The 16,950-nt window shown below is 43.3% G+C and overlaps 1 long non-coding RNA gene across 1 annotated transcript; it reads left to right on the top strand.

Annotated features, from left to right (window-relative positions):
• The first annotated feature begins 422 nt into the window (after window positions 1–422).
• On the top strand, window positions 423–5,795 carry LOC142060732 (uncharacterized). Its single transcript, XR_012661895.1, has 3 exons — window positions 423–679; window positions 4,658–4,746; window positions 4,927–5,795. It is a non-coding gene; the product is annotated as an uncharacterized LOC142060732 (long non-coding RNA).
• Window positions 5,796–16,950: the final 11,155 nt, after the last annotated feature.

Consider the following 16,950-nt stretch of genomic DNA (forward strand, 5'->3'; position numbering starts at 1 on the left):
GTTTGGCAGAGGACAAAGAAACCACATCTCTCCCTACTCTTAGCTACATGTCATAACAAAGCACTGGGCCAGATAATTAAGACAGTTTCTAAAAACGTCCCCATGATAGTTGCCAGGGTATCTGTCTCTCTCAGCATACACATGAGTATATCTGCAAGTGCTTTATTTTAAAATAAACTTATTTATTATTTTTTGTAATCCGATGCATCAGCAACAAATACTGCCTTTGCTCCTAAGAAAAACGAGAAAAATGTTCGTTTTCCTTAGGAGATGAGAAACCACTGTAAATGTATATAAAGCCACAAAATAAGGTATCTCCTCCCTTTTTAATTTGTTCGGTATGACATCTGGGTGGGTTGGTCTGAGTGCAACCAGTTGCGGAGGGGGTTAGCAGGTTACCAGCCATCAGCTGAGCTGTAACAACCCACAGGGTGCTGCAGGCACGGCTGTGCATGCTGCCAAGAAAGTGGTTTAACATAACTTGGGACAGCTCAAGACTAGGAAAGAAGCTTGTAAAACTATATTCTGAGCTATTTCACTTTTGCGATTCCTGTAATTATTTACTCTTATTTTTCCTCAGTGTTTCTACAGACACATTGACATTTCACTGGGACCAGAGGAACGGCTCCTCTACCATCAGCAGGCTTCTCGGTGATCCCTAACCCCATGGAAGATGCTGGTACGTATCACATACAGCACAACTTTTAAAAGTAATTTCAAATTCTTACTGACAATATCAGAAAACTGAAGAATTAATTTTAAAAAAAATATGCATAGTATATGATAACATCCATAGTATTTAAATGGAATCTCACTAAATAGCATCCTTTATGGTGAGCTTAATGTGTTGTAACATGGCTGGCTTTCCAACAGCCTGCTAATATCATCTCTTAGGAATTTATTATGAATGCACTATGTCCTGTAATATTTTTTGTGTCGGGTTGTTAATTGTAGCAACTAGGATGTGTTGAATGCACGTTTGCATATGAAAGATTAATTTCACACTGACATTTGCCACTCAAAAGGAGGGAAAACGAGTAGCGTTATCCAACGCCATCAGCAAAGCTGGCTTTAGCGCATACAAAGGGATGCAGGAGGTAAGATAACAAACATTTATAATGGAACCTTTTCCAGTTGGGATGTGACATAAACCCTTATAGTTGTTTTTAGGAAAAGACATACACAGTCCCCACGTTGTATTTTTTAATGCCCAGCACACATTTTCTTCTGATCCATCTTTCCATCTGTCTGCTCAGTTTAATTGCTCCATCGTGGGTTTTATACTATGTTTCTCACTGTATTATTTTAATGATCCTTTGACTGAGTCAGACTGGAAGAATCCCATAAACTTTAGTGACACTGTGGGTGATGTAGATGGGCACAAATCAGCCTGCAGCCTTGCTCACAATTCTTCCCGGGGCTCCCTGGGGAAGGCAAACAGTTTCAAGATTCGACCTGCAAAAACTCGGCGGCGGCTTGAGCCGAGCCCTACAAAAGCAGGCATCAAGGAAGCACCACCAATAGGTCTCCATGGTCCGGCTGATAGATGGTTTCCAACAGCTTTTCTAGCTTGACCAAGCCCATTCTCGCTTGAAAAGCATAAAACATCTCTGCCAGGTGCCGGTGCCAGGCAGCTCTGCGGAGCGCGCACCGGAGACTGCAGCAGAAACACCAGGACACAGGAGGGGAAGGACAGCCAGTTAAAACATGTTTTCAATCAGCTTGGCTATTCAGATGGGGAGATGCCTGTTACATAAATGGACTGAGCCAACCCAGAAACGAAAACACTTTGGGCAAGGGAGTGAAGGAAAGAAAAACAGTTTCACCTGCTGCTCTCTCGGCGAAAGCTGCTGACAGAGCAGCGTGCGGCACGTTGAAAGAGGCAGGTAAAGGCAGAGCTGGAGTGGGTGCTGCACGGCGGGTTTATTCGGGGTGCTCCTGGCCAGCCACGGTGCTGCATCAGCTCTCCCAGCATTAATGCAATGGCTGTTTGGCTCCAGACACGCGTGGGGTGCGTTCCTTGGAGCCGGTGGTGTGTCAGCAGCATCAGCTGTAGTGCCCAGCATAGCTTCGTTTCACAGAGCGGTCTATCGGTTATAACAAGCAACTCTGCAACATCTGTTTCTAATTATTCCCCCCCCCCCCCAAATAATTAGGGGTGCCTGAGAAGTGTGGGATCCATGCTGAGGTGCCAGGTCTCGCGCAGCCCAGGTGACGGTGCAGACAGGACCGATCGCATGTGCTGGCGGCTGCGGTGGTCCCAGGAGACACGGGGAGGGTGGGTGGCAGCCCCCTGCGAGAGGAGTGTTTGAGCACTCTCTGGCTGGATGTCACGGGCAAAAGGAGGGGACGTTGCCGCCTCACCCTGTAGCTACTGCGTGCACGAGGCTCAGCCTGGCACGGTGCTCTGGGGAGCACCGTGGGATGAGCTGAGACGTGAAGGGTGACACCAACTTTGCGATTTCTGGCGGGGTCTCGGTGCCAGGTCCGTGCAGACAATTCCCTGCACTTGTGGTATGCACTGCTGGAAGCGCAGATGCCTGCTGGACCGACGCGCTGCCTGGATTAGGCAGCTGCTGGGCAGGGGCTTTGCGGAGCTCAGCTTTGGGCTGAGGCACGTCTGTAGCTGGAGAGACAGTGATCAAGGTTTAAACACGTCCTGGTGAGGATTTAGTGCTTGCTGCTAGTTAAACATTTGGGAGGAAGGAGGGGGTACAATGCCGATGCCGCACACACTGATGTAATTTTGCCAGCTCCAGTAGGGCTTATGTGCCTGATTTATACTGACACGGTTGAAATGTGAATCACGCCTATTATTTATGCATTTGTATTAGTTGTAATTTTGCTTTTTTTTTTTTCTAAAACTCATCATAAAGAACAGAAAGAGAAAGATATAAGTAACACATTTTCAAATGTTCTTTCCTAGTGAATTACTTGGCCTGACATTGGAAATGAATTATTTTCCATTGTACCAGTGACCCCTGTTGTGTGTTCTATTAACACCACATGTTAAACTTTTATATTTTTAGTAAACCATGACCTTGTACATTCTCTGTCATTTCCCACTGGCATAAGTACAACACATGTGGTATGAAAGCTAACGGTTTTCATTTGTATACAGCACTTTTATATCTTAGGCTTGTATGAAAGCACACAGGTCATGGTAATCAGGGCATCCCAGGATTTTACCAAACAGTCACAACAAAGTGTATGTGTTTTCAAAAAACATATTTTTGGCATAACGCTCTCTTATGTGTTGTGCAAATCCAGATGAAAATGGGATCTTGAAAGGCTGTGTTAAGTTTTTTGATCGTGCTAATCCAAACAACTGTCTCCAACACATGCACGAGCAGAAGGAAGTCTATAAAATGTCAGGTTTGTTCTAAATATCTGCAGAACAAATGTGGCTCAGGAACATGACCAAGTGTGCAGAACTCTTAAGATAAAAGATGATGTCACATAGGTTCGATATTTTATTTCATCAAACGGTAACATTGTTCTAGACATCTAAAAAATTATGGATGATTTATGAATAGAGCCCAGGGTATGGAAGAAAGAATAATTCCTTCCAGTTGCCCAAATATTTCTTTTTATTTTTTTCCCCCCCTCTTTTTCTTTTTCTTTTTCTCTTTCTCTTTTTGTAGCCTGGACATTTTAGATGAGAGTTTTAGGCTCACTGGTGTGCAATCTCACCACGTGCCTGCTCACACATAGAAAAGCGGCCGCATATGTAAACCTATGTGGTCATTTGGGTCATTTGTGCTTTTTCACTGAAATCCAGCCTGCTCTGTAGGCACTTTCCAGTACGTGACCCTTTTGTGTGCTGATCCACAGGGCTTTCTGAATCATTATTCTTTCCAATAAGAACTCATGTTAAAAAAAAAAAAATTTAAAGTCAGGTTGAGGTTATCCTTAGTTGCTTTGCTGGAATCAAGGTCAAGGCAGACAACATCATCCAGCACTGAGAATGCTGCAGGTTTCCATGAGCCAACATACAGCAGCCGTTAATGAAATGGAATAAAAGACCAAAAAAAAAGGATGGTTTACCCGTGCTACAACAGCACGTGCTCCCCTGTTCCCTGTGGAGCCTCGGTGGTTTCTCCACCTGAGCGTGCCTTTTTTGTGCGACGGATACCAGCAGCTCAAACCTCTTCCAGGTTGGCTCGTGCAGTATAACCAGCCTGGGAGCCGTGCTCCTCCGGGAGTCCCCCCACTACTCGCTTTCCTCGATTTCCCACCCACCACCTGCCTGTTGGTAGCACCTCTCAGCTCTCGGACTGCTCTTGGTCATCGGCGGCGAAGCGGCCGGCTGTCTCCTGCATCCCATGCCCCTGAGATGCTGTCTCAGACTTCCTAGCTGGCAGCTTCGCATTACAACATGACATAATTGTGTTTGCGATGTAACACCATGTCTGCCAGGACAAACTTGCAATGTTTGGCTCAGGACCAGCCGGGCTCGGATTTTATTTATGACAAATAACTATTGGCTCAACAATCCCATAAGGATTCCTTTTTGCCTCCTTGTTCTGCTGCGGCCATTGGGTAATGATCGGAGAGTTTCTAACATAGAACATTCCCTGGTAGTAAAACCTTAAAACAAACTTGCGTTTACAGTCATCCTGTGTGGTAAGGCTTCTTTCTTCAATTTGCCTTTTAGGATTTGGCCAAGAGTGGTGTTTAAGGTTCTCCCAGCACTCAAATCGGAAAACAAACCTGATTTACCCTGCATTGCATGCAGAGGACCAGGTAGGTGGGGAACAAATATATGGGGAAAAAACATGATTGCTCGGAGAAGCGACCTCTGCCTGGTGCAGAGCCATTGCCCTGTGGCCACCCTGTGCAGCTGGGCTGGCCGGGCTGGGAGATGAATTTTAACACAGAAATAGCTTGGGATTCCCTTACACCTTATTCCTTTGTGCCTTGAAGGTCCCTGTTCATCACCCGCTCACAGACATTGAAGCACGGTGATGCTGTATAGATACATGGCTTTGATCCATGGGGACAGTTCTTGTGACTCATCCTGTACCACACCCTCAGGATTGCCCTGGTTTGGGGGTGTTTCCCTTCCAAATCCTTTGCTGGGTTCATATTTTTGCTCCTGGTTTGCCAAGAAAATAACGTCGTCACTCTCCTGAGTCCCCTGCAGCCTCAAAAAGTCCATAACGGAAGGGGAGAAGCTGATGTACTGGTGGATATAACCAAAAAACTAGATTCTTTCATGGATGCCAGTTATAAATATAATATAAAATTAAAGCTAATAAATAAAGGGATTTCAACATGTCTCCTGTGTAATGACAAACAAACAAAACCAACTCCATTTATCTAACGGGTTTGAAAGGGTGACTTGTCAGATGGGGGGAAATCTCCCGTCAGCAGAGATAGTGAGAAGGGTGGCAGAGAGAGTACAGCCAGGAAATGATGGAGGAATGAAGAGGAAGTGCAGCAGAGAGAGAAAAAAACAACAAACCAAACTAAGGAGATTACAGGGGAAAAAAAAGAAACCAAAATGAAGCCAAGGAGGAAATAGGAGACAGAACTGTGGCTATATACAAAATGTAAGATGTAGGGCACTCACCCCTCCAGGGTGTACATTTGTGTATGTAGGAGGGGTGATAGAGTTTTTCATTTCCTAATACATACTGCAGGTTGCCTGTGCTTGGAAAATTGATATTATTTTAAAAAAAGAAAAAAGAAAAGAAAAAAAGCTGAATCACCAGTGACAAAAAAAAGTCATGGACTAAAATTATAGGAAAGAACTGGTTATTAAAGGAAGCTAGTCTGAGGGACTAAATAAATCCTTCAGCCAGACCCAAAGGCTGAGATGTTGTCAGCTGCTGAGCTATACGAGTACCTGTAGCAGATTGATCAGGCCTTGTTATTCGCACTTAGACTGTTCTGCTCTTGAGGGTCTCTGGGAGAAAGCAGGGTGTGACGATCTCTTCGCTGGGTCACTAGGTCTGTAGAGATGCTCGCTTACATCGCAGCCTTTCTGAAAGCCCTTCCTGAAGCAAAGCCACCCCTGCCCAACACAACTCCCACGCTGCACCCATTGCCCACCTTGACCTGGCACTGGGGACCGGTGATGATGGTGCTCTCATCAGAGAGCAGCTTCACCAAGGGCTTGTTTCCCCCTTGTCTGGGGATTTTCCTGCCTCAGTGATGCCGCTGGGGATGGCAGAGCCTGTCCTGGCACATGGCGCTGGCGGGCTGGTGGGTGCTCTCCGAGCGCTGGCTCCCGGCGAGCGCGCCTCGAACGACACAAACCGCACTAGGTCTTGATGAATAACAGAACATCAAGTCAGACAGACACTGGCTGGCTTTTCCACTGTAGCTCTCCCCCTGCTATTATTTATACACCGTTTCACTTGCTTACATGTAACTTAAAACCAGCTCAATGTCAGCAGCCCAATCCAATGGAGGGCCAATTAGCCTGGAGTAGCCCTCTCCTTCCTTTCTTTCTTTCTTTCTTTCTTTCTTTCTTTCTTTCTTTCTTTCTTTCTTTCTTTCTTTCTTTCTTTCTTTCTTTCTTTCTTTCTTTCTTTCTTTCTTTCTTTCTTTCTTTCTTTCTTTCTTTCTTTCTTTCTTTCTTTCTTTCTTTCTTCTTTCTTTCTTTCTTTCTTTCTTTCTTTCTTTTCTTCTTTCTTTTCTTTTCTTTCCTTCTTCTTTTCTTTCTTTCTTTTCCTTCTTTTCTTTCTTTCTTTCTTTCTTTCTTTCTTTCTTTCTTTCTTTCTTTCTTTCTTTCTTTCTTTCTTTCTTTCTTTCTTTCTTTCTTTCTTTCTTTCTTTCTTTCTTTCTTTCTTTCTTTCTTTCTTTCTTTCTTTCTTTCTTTCTTTTCTTTTCTTTTCTTTTCTTTCCTTCTTTTCTTTCTTTCTTTCTTTTCTTTTCTTTTCTTTTCTTTCCTTCTTTTCTTTCTTTCTTTTCCTTCTTTTCTTTCTTTTCTTTCTTTCTTTTCTTTCTTTTCTTTCTTTCTTTCTTTCTTTCTTTCTTTCTTTCTTTCTTTCTTTCTTTCTTTCTTTCTTTCTTTCTTTCTTTCTTTCTTTCTTTCTTTCTTTCTTTCTTTCTTTCTTTCTTTCTTTCTTTCTTTCTTTTCTTTCTTTCTTTCTTTCTTTCTTTCTTTCTTTCTTTCTTTCTTTCTTTCTTTCTTTCTTTCTTTCTTTCTTTCTTTCTTTCTTTCTTTCTTTCTTTCTTTCTTTCTTTCTTTCTTTCTTTCTTTCTTTCTTTCTTTCTTTCTTTCTTTCTTTCTTTCTTTCTTTCTTTCTTTCTTTCTTTCTTTCTTTCTTTCTTTCTTTCTTTCTTTCTTTCTTTCTTTCTTTCTTTCTTTCTTTCTTTCTTTCTTTTCTTTTCTTTTCTTTTCTTTCTTTCTTTTCCTTCTTTTCTTTCTTTTCTTTCTTTCTTTTCTTTCTTTTCTTTCTTTCTTTCTTTTCTTTCTTTCTTTTCTTTCTTTTCTTTCTTTCTTTTCTTTCTTTTCTTTCTTTCTTTTCTTTCTTTTCTTTCTTTTCTTTCTTTTCTTTCTTTTCTTTTCTTTCTTTTCTTTCTTTTCTTTCTTTTCTTTCTTTCTTTTCTTTCTTTTCTTTCTTTCTTTCCTTCTCCTGCTCTCTCCCTTCACTTTTGCACGCAGGAATAAGGCTGGCTACTGTTAGGCATTCCAGGTCTTGGCCGAGAAAAGCCTGTGTGCCAGTTCAGTGGCTGAATATGGGCCCTGTTTATTTTTTCAGAGTGGCAATTTTCAAGGGATTGGAATAGTTGTTAAAATTAGCGTAAAGAATTTAAGCCACAGAAAGGTTCTTTCACTTTATTCTTCAAAAAGCCTGTTGTTTTCCAGAGCACCCACCCCTTCCAACTCGCCTGAAAGCCTCAATTTCCATCTGGGAATAAAAATCACAGCCCTCAGACCCCAAATCAGCATTTGGGCAGGTTTTGGTGGGATCGGGCTCATTTCCACGTGTCCGAATGGCACCTGCCAGGGAGAGACCATCAAAATCCATCCCTTGGAGAGGCTGAGGAAACCCAGCCGAGCCGACAAGAAATTGGAGGGAATGGTATGCTCTTGTGCTGCTCCGAGAGGATGCCAAGCGGATAACAAATCTCTACCTCGCCATCAAGAGAAGTAAACATCCCCTTCAGGACTGACGGCTTTTGACATCCTGAGGTCTGTGCAGCATCAGGATGGAGGGAGGTGATTCCTTCTGACAGCTCTGCATGACGGCTGGCCAGATCCCCTTCCCATGGGTGGAAAGAAATAGGGATTCCCTAGCAATTTGCCAGCAGTAAAATGGGATTCTTCATATCTGCTCAGAGCCCTAGAGCCTTTCTCTCCTACCAGGAAAGCATTGCCCTGTACCAGTCCCTTAGCAGGTCAGTGCTGTGGGCAGAGGGTTTCATTCTGAGTCAGGCTGTTTGCTTTGTTTTGGAAAATGAATGGCAGATAAGCAGTCTGGAAACGCAAAGGTTTGGTTCAGTTACTCCAAAGTTGCTTATTTAAATTCTGGCCAAGGTCTCTTGAGTCAGCAAAACTCAGTGGGAGTGCTCATAAAAATAGGGTCTCTTTTGAAAATTCACATGCTTCCTGTTTGTGCAAACGCTGTGAGAACTGGCTTTCCCATGGCATGTCTGTGCTGGAACCAGGAAATAGACGGGAATTTGGAAACAAGAAATAATTACTAAAAAAAAAAAAAAACGATAATCACATTTCTTTTTCCCTTTCAAGCTAAAAGAAAGTTTTGTTTAGTTTCCCATCCCGTTAGTCAACTGTCCTTACCAGGTTGCATTGATCCAACCGAGCTCGTGGCTAACCAGTTCTGGGAAGTGCATTAATGTGCTGGAGCATCCCCACCCTAACAAGGTATATGACTTTTTCCATGCGTAGGGAGCTCACGGAGAGTGAATCCTTCTGCTGTTAAGAGGCGATGCAACCACCGCTGCCTGCAAATGCTGCACCAGTGGACGTGCCGCTCGCGCTGAGAGCGTCTTTGCAGAGCGTGAGCGTCACCCACACTCGCTCGCGCACGGACACCAGCACGGGTAGCTCATCTTGCACGTAGCCACCTTCTGGACATGTATCTGTGCACACACTTCTAGCAAGGGCTCCAAAAGGAGTTGGCTTGTGCTGGCACTCATCTAACGAGTCTTGAGGTAAAGGGGAGATCTGCCCGGCTGGCATTTTTCTTTGCATTTAAATACAATTTTTCTGAGGTTTTTAACAGCCTGGCAAAACCATGGGAAAAATGAAAACAACCTGCAAGCTTGTTAGCAAATGGGCTGGCTTTAAATTCAGAGGGGAGATTCTGATGTAAAATCCAAAGTAATTCCGCTAAGCCCAGTCAAGTTCCTCCAGACCTACTCAAGGATAATTGACATCATCTGGCTGTTTTTCCATGGCCATGAATATCTAGACAATTAACTATCAAGTCTGAACAAACTTATAAACCTCAGATCACTTACACTGTTATTTATGACTGATTTTATTGTGTTTTCTTTTTCTTTTTTTCATTTCCACCATGGCCACATTCAATTTTATGCTTTTCGGTTTACTCACTAAGGTCTGAGAATAAGCGTTTTGATCAATTTAAATTTATAAAATGCAAAGCATTTATGTTTTGGCAAGATGACCTTGGATAGACTATTAGCTGCAGTTGTTGTTTAGACCATAGATAATGAAAATATGTCCAGTTTAAAGTCCCAAGGCCTCTGAACACGTCAGTTGTTTTTTTTTCTGAATGTTTATTCTTCCTAGATGTTTTCTAGAAATTATGTCACCAAGTGACTGCAGAGCCTATGTTTCTTTTTCAAATTCTGTGAGGGAATCCCCCAAAAGGCCATCACTAAACAGTAGGAATATACAAATAGTGACTTTCCTGGCATTAATACGTGCAGAGCTGTGGTTTTGTGAGAGCCATGGGGATTGTGAAGGTGGTGTGCAGCAGCTCAGCCCCTTGGCAGAGAGGGGCTCGGCTCCGTGCAGATGTGCCAGGTCACTCAGTGCCTTAGTTTTAAAGTCCAGGGCGAGGATGGGCATTTGCCTTGGACACTATAGGATACTCCCACATGAAACGTGCTCTATAATAACACAGTGTTTCCTACCACCACTGTCACATGCATGTAGGAAATAAAGCACCCTAAAGGATTTCTAGGGAAGACATTAAGAAACAGAATAAAACCTAACCTAGACTTTTTTTCTGAGGTTTAGAAAGCAGCAGGTTTTGTGATACAGAAAATACTCTCATATCAAGAATTTTTTTGCTGAAGCATGACTGCCCTTCAGCACAGCGGGCAAGACATCACAGTCGCTGCTGTGGCTCCTCTGGGACCATCGATTTTCACAGTGACAGTGTTACCTGTGGCTCTCTCCTCACCCTGAACCCCTGTTCAGTACATGAGTGTCCTGCCTTCACCCATGGGAGGATTCATTTATCTCCCCAGAGGTCTTGCCAGGGCCCAGAGCACCAGGGGTTCCTCCCTCTGGGAACCCAGAAGGGGTGAGATGGTGATGGATGCCCACCACGTCAGAGCTATTTAAGTGTCTGGTGATGCACAACAACGCTTTGAAACAAATTGACTGATACTGATGGACAGCTGGACAGAGCCACTGCTGCTGCTTTCTGAGCCTCCCTAGAAACCCTCTGCTCACTTTAGAGACCAGATCTCATTGTTTTAGTCATCAGATCCACCTATTTTTTTTTCTGGGCAGAGTCAGGTTTATTACAGAATCACAGAATCACAGGTTGGAAGGGACCTCAGGGATCATCTAGTCCAACCTATTAGGCAGATCTTTCTGGAACATCCCAATCCAACCCAACCCTGGGGTACTGGCTTGCCCGTATGTCCATTCCTAATGGCATATCTGTACCTGGGGCACCCGCACGGGACTGGTATATGCAGCACAGAAATCATAGGAAACCGATGCTCTTTAGGAGCAACATCTGGTGGCCAGACGTGTGCCACAGTGCTTAAAATGCTCTGGGGACAACTTAATCCAATGCCACATGCATTTCTAGGGCTTTCCCCTATCCTTCATGTGAGCTCTGTCCTTCTTTGCCTTTCTTATTTTCCTGTAGCCCGGCTTGACCTGGCCTCAGTGGTCCATCCACACAGCAGCGAGCTCGAGTTGGCTCACGCAGCTCTGACGACAGCCACAAAGTTTCTGCCTCTTCAACAGCAAATTCAGGCTCAGTGAGTTGCAACCACCGAATATGTCCGTGTGAGAGGGTTAGTGGGGCTGTTCCCTTGCTTGTCTCCAAAATCCAACATGAACAAAATATTTTTGAGCTCTGTAATCCCCCTGGCACTGACATTTGTCCAACTGCTTCCAGCAAAATACCCCATTTTCAGCTTGATTTAAAGTCCACTAAAGCCTGTGGAAAACCTTCCATCTAGGGACTCTCTGGGATTAGAAATCTCTAAAATGGGAATGAACTTTTCAAGTCTGTCTGCTGCATAATGATTCAATTCTGCCCCCATTGAATCCCACAGGGAGCTGGATTAGATGGATATAATCACAGAGCACTGAGTCCTTAAGCAGCCAGTTGTTTCACAGCAGTGCCTTAGTAAAGACTAGCAGAGTCCAAAAAAGTAAAACTCACACTAGATAAATAAACAGATATGTTGCATATAAAGTAGTTTTTCTTCTCTACCCACTGGTTGTGGTGTTATGCAGGGTATCACACTTTGAGAAAAGTAAGGAGATCTGAAGCCAAAATGGGCCTTGATAACAGAACTGAGGAAGGTTTGGAGAACTTGACCTTTGAGGGAGGTCTGAGCTTTGGACGGTCCATTCCAGGACAATAGTTTTTAACCCGTCTGCCCAGTGGATCTGCAGCCCCTTGGTGAATATGAATCCACCAAAATCCTCATTTTTCTCACCTACCTTGCAAGAAAATCTTAGGTACAGTCCAGATGCCCTCAGGCCTTTGGATTACAGGTTTAAGGAAAACAGAGGAGTTAGATGTGGAGCTGCTTGTTGCAAAGAGTGCGGAGTAAGAAGGAATGAGTGCAAATGTCTTGGTAGCAGGAGACATTTTTCTCCTGTAACAAGAGTTTGGAGCTGAAAGCCTCCCTGACCATATTGTTGCTATGAACTTGACTGGGCAGCTGTCTACCCGTGTCTTGGCTCCCAGTGTCTAGAGTCCAAAGGCTGGGAAGCATGTATCATTGACCACGAGTATGCTAATCTATGCACGCAGAGGCATTAGGGCATACCAGAAACATTACTGAAACATTTCCTCTATTTCAGCTTTCTAAATAACACCCTCCAACCCAGCCACTATCAAGCAAACTAAGATTTAGCAATAGCTACTCTTTCCAGTGGCAGAAAGAGACAGAGTGAGGGAGCAACTCTGTATTTTCACTTTTAATTGCCTACACCAGCTATCTGGCTGCTATAGGAGCACATTTCCTAGCGTAACTTGTGGATGAGACACACACATTTTTGCCTGCAACCCACCCCCAGAGCCCTGCAAATGGTTGGAGGGAATAAGCGTACGGTAGTTAGCCATGCTGGTTTGATAAAAGTCGCTAATAACACCCTGGATGCATGGGTGGGTTTTGCCTTCCCAAACCACACCACATACCAGCCTTTGGTGACACATGTTCCAAATAAAATCGGTCTCTTTTCCTCCTAGAAGGTCATCATTAGGAGAGTGGGATGCAGAGATCTCCAGCCCAACACTCTGCTGTAAGGCCATACGGTTAAAACCCTCATTAGGACAAAAAGTTAATTCCCCCCAGACTCCAAATGCTGTTCAGTTAAGAGATTTCCTGGGTTTGGGGTTTGGGATAATCTTACCTTCCCAAACCCAGGGCTCTTTAGTTGATTGTTTTGCCCCCATTCTTCATACCTTTGGCCCAAGAACTGTCCTAGGCTCCCAAGGAGAAACACCCTCTCTACCCTCACCAACACCTCCTGCTCCAAGACCCAGGGGATGTTCAGCCACCCTCCGGCATAGGGAAGGCTGTGTGCTTGTGCCCACAAAATCTCAGGGGGGTGTAATCAGTTGTGTCCTATGGGCCTAGGTCAGACTAGTGAGAAAAGTGCTCTGCACCTTTCCATTAAGTCTGTGCCGGCATAACCACACACAGCATGTCTTTCTGGGGATATTCCGGCATGCACGCTACCCTTAGGAATTACCTTTTACTGTGGCTGGACACTGCCGGTCACCAGACGCTAGTGATGTTATTATTAATTTTCTTAGAAGATGCATTAGTCGAAGTGCTGAAGGTGCTCACCAGCATGGGGATAACAGACACCGCACAGGGACCTTCTTTGTGTATCAGACATGGGTGCTGGTGGTGGTCCTGGCACACTGCAGGGGAATGGTCTGCCTCTGGCTGATGTGTAACGCAACGGGTTATTAATGAGGGCATCAGCCAAAATGATACCATAGAACCTTTTGATTTAGAAATGCAACCATTTATTATAAATGGGCTCCCAAATGGGCAGATCATCTGCCATATTGCCTAAACCAGTGGTATAAACTATAAAACTGTCTGGATTATAGAGTAGGAGTAACATGCCAGTAGCATGAACTGGATGTCTGCAATTCATTTTGATCTACTTCAGACCAAGATCCTGTACCTTTGATGCTTCAGATTATTTTCTAATTCTTTCCTGCTCAGCTTTCTCATTTCTCAAGGCATCATCCAGCATCCACCAAAGGCAAGGGGAGTTTTCTGCTTAAATGGAATCTTAAGTAGGCAGTGTCTTGGGGCTTTATTGTAAAAGGACCAGAACAGCAAGAAGTATAAACCAGCATTTCAGCAACACAAGACCCAAGTAGCTATTTGGTGATTCAAAATGTCAAATTCCAAGCATTAAACCTCCCCCCAGCAGCAGTCCCTACGGTCACTGCAGTAACTTGAAGTGTGGAGATATTACAAATGCACTTAAGATTCTTTATATGTGCTGCCATCAGGTGTTTGCTTCTCTGTGTCAGAAACAAGCTCCAAGGTTTTTTCCTTGTGAATAAGGAAGGCTGAGGAGACAACGCTCATCGTACAAGCAGATCTCAGGGCTCTGATCGTAATTTTACACTGCCAGTAATCCCAGCACTGCCACAGCTTCCACGAAAGGGTGACACAGAAACAAGACATTTTAATCTGCTAGTCCGTGAAAGCCTTTTATGGGGGGAAAAATACCCCATGGATATTACAGAGAGCATAAATGCACCAGCAAGTTAACTTCTTTGCTGCAGTCCAACGAAAGCCTACAGGAGGGAAACCTCACAGCGATTAACTCTGCCATACTCTGAAAGCAGGAGGACTGAAAACGCTGCTGAATAACTGTTATTTCCTAGGTGTTGACAGAAGTAACCGTCTTTCCCTGTTTTCCCTTTCCTAAATACTGTGGGAGCAGTCCCTTGAACTTTTTACTCAAACGGTGAAATTCCCACCAGAGGGCTGTGAGGCTTGAAAGGTCCGACCCTCTGTTTTTACAAGGGGAACAAATGGCAGTAGTTAAAAAAAAAAAGAAGCAGAAAAAACCAGGCAAAAGGAAAAAAAAGAAACCTTTTCAGCCAATACTTTCTTTAAAGACAGTTATATGGGATTTGCTTTTCTTCCTATCTTTCCCTACCCACTTTTCAAAGCTGGGGTTAAGTCAGAGGGAGGAATTTGGGACTTCAGGGTGTAGGTGACCACCACCGACCCAGACCTGGGGGTCTCTCTGAGCTGTCATGTCTGCCCAGCTGGTTAGCGTTACCGGTGACCGCCGCGGTGAGGAACGGGGCTGCCAAAGGCATTCTTCTGCTACGTGGTTGCTGTGAACTTTGCGAAGGGCGGGGCACACCCCAAGATGCCGATAGAGGAGCACAAGAGGAGCTGACTGCAAGGTCAGCAGTTTTGGGCTCTCACCAGGAGCTCGCTGGGGAAGGAGCGCGTTATCAATAAGTTCGTATATCCAGAGGAGCGGCGTGCAAAAAAACCGTCAGCACACTTTCAGCCGGCCACAGTGGAACATTCATTCTTAAAAGGAACTGAAGGAGGCAAAGCTTCATTTCCTGAGATTTAAGGAACTTTATTAAATTTTTTCCCCCCCTTTTACTGCATTAAGAGCTGGCAGAGGTTTCTGAACAGGAGGAGCAGCCGTAGTGTGAAAGGGCTTTTTAGAGGCGAATCCAAACAATCATTAACCTAATAAAGGGAAACCAAAGGGAGGAATTTTCAAACCATTACAGGCTCGCCATTATCTAAGAGGTACAAATAAAATAACTTTCTCTTTACCTATTGCACAGTGAGGGATAGAGGTTTCTTATCTCAGAAACCCCATGGACCATGCAAGGAAATGGCCAATGGCCCCTAAGAAGTGGTTTGAAACAGCTTCTGGTCACCAAGCCACTGTCCAAAACTCTGGTTACCAAATGGTGTTGAAATTAATGTGTGGTCGACAGAAATGCCATCTGGATACATAGTAACGTTTAGGAAGAAAAAAACAAATAACATCCTTGAAGAGCTGGGTTTTAATGGTGCCATGATCTTCCATTCATCCCAGCAAGGAAAGGTGGGTGGGTTTTATTTCCAATTTCTCTTTTCTTTTCTTTCTCTTCTTTCTTTTCTTTTCTTTTCTTTTCTTTCTTTTCTTTCTTTTCTTTTCTTTTCTTTTCTTTTCTTTTCTTTTCTTTCTTTTCTTTTCTTTTCTTCTCTTTTCTTTTCTTCTCTTTTTTTTCTTTTCTTCTCTTTTCTTCTCTTTCTTCTCTTTTCTTCTCTTTCTTCTCTTTTCTTCTCTTTTCTTCTCTTTTCTTCTCTTTTCTTCTCTTCTCTTCTCTTCTCTTCTCTTCTCTTCTCTTCTCTTCTCTTCTCTTCTCTTCTCTCTCTTCTCTTCTCTTTTCTTTCTTCTCTTCTCTTCTCTTCTCTTTTCTCTTTCTTCTCTTCTCTTCTCTTCTCTTCTCTTCTCTTCTCTTCTCTTCTCTTTTCTTTCTTTTCTTTCTTTTTCTTTTCTTTTCTTTTCTTTTCTTTTCTTTTCTTTTCTTTTTCTTTTCTTTTCTTTTCTTTTCTTTTCTTTTCTTTTCTTTTCTTTTCTTTTCTTTTCTTTTCTTTTCTTCTTTTCTTTCTTTCTTTTCTTTTCTTTCTTTTCTTTTCTTTTCTTTTCTTTTCTTTTCTTTTCTTTTCTTTTCTTTTCTTTTCTTTTCTTTTCTTTTCTTTTCTTTTCTTTCTTTTCTTTTCTTTTCTTTTCTTTTCTTTTCTTTCTTTTCTTCTTTCTTTTCTTTCTTTTCTTTCTTTTCTTTTCTTTTCTTTCTTTTCTTTTCTTTTCTTTTCTTTTCTTTCTTTTCTTTTCTTTTCTTTCTTTTCTTTTCTTTTCTTTTCTTTCTTTTCTTTTCTTTTCTTTCTTTTCTCTTTCTTTTCTTCTCTTCTCTTCTCTTCTCTTCTCTTCTCTTCTCTTCTCTTCTCTTCTCTTTTCTTCTCTTTTCTTCTCTTTTCTGGCTTAAATGTGTGAGAAGAGGACAGAGGTTCTTTGAGGTCAAGCCCACAGCAGGATGCAGGAACCATATAATTGACCTTCTTGGCCAGACTGTGCAACCGTGTAGGTACCTGGGAGAAGACGAAGGGTAGAAAGGAACCACGAGTCTTTTCAGCTGTAGCAGAGCATGTTTATACGGACATGTGTGTATCAGTCATCAGGAACATCACCCACCCAGGCACAGGCCGTGGTGGGACGATGTCATGTATGCGCATACAAAATACAGCTGTTACTGTAAGTGGTGCATTTGTTAGAACGTGAACATGTAATTAGGATTCATCCATGTGAGCTCTGCAAAGCTCTTTCCCTCCAGGTTGTTGTCAAGGTGGAAGAATCTCTTCTTCTGAGAGTAATTTAGGCAGTGCTCCCAGTCCTTACATTACAGGGCTGCTGATGCTGGGCGCCAGCTGCAAAAGATGGGAAACTTGTGCTTTGTTTTACATCCTGCTCCAGTCACTGGATCATAAAAGCTTTTCACCCCATTAACTGTTTATAAGGATATT

The sequence above is a fragment of the Phalacrocorax aristotelis genome, chromosome 8 (assembly GCF_949628215.1).
Source record: "Phalacrocorax aristotelis chromosome 8, bGulAri2.1, whole genome shotgun sequence".
NCBI classification, from domain to species: domain Eukaryota; kingdom Metazoa; phylum Chordata; class Aves; order Suliformes; family Phalacrocoracidae; genus Phalacrocorax; species Phalacrocorax aristotelis.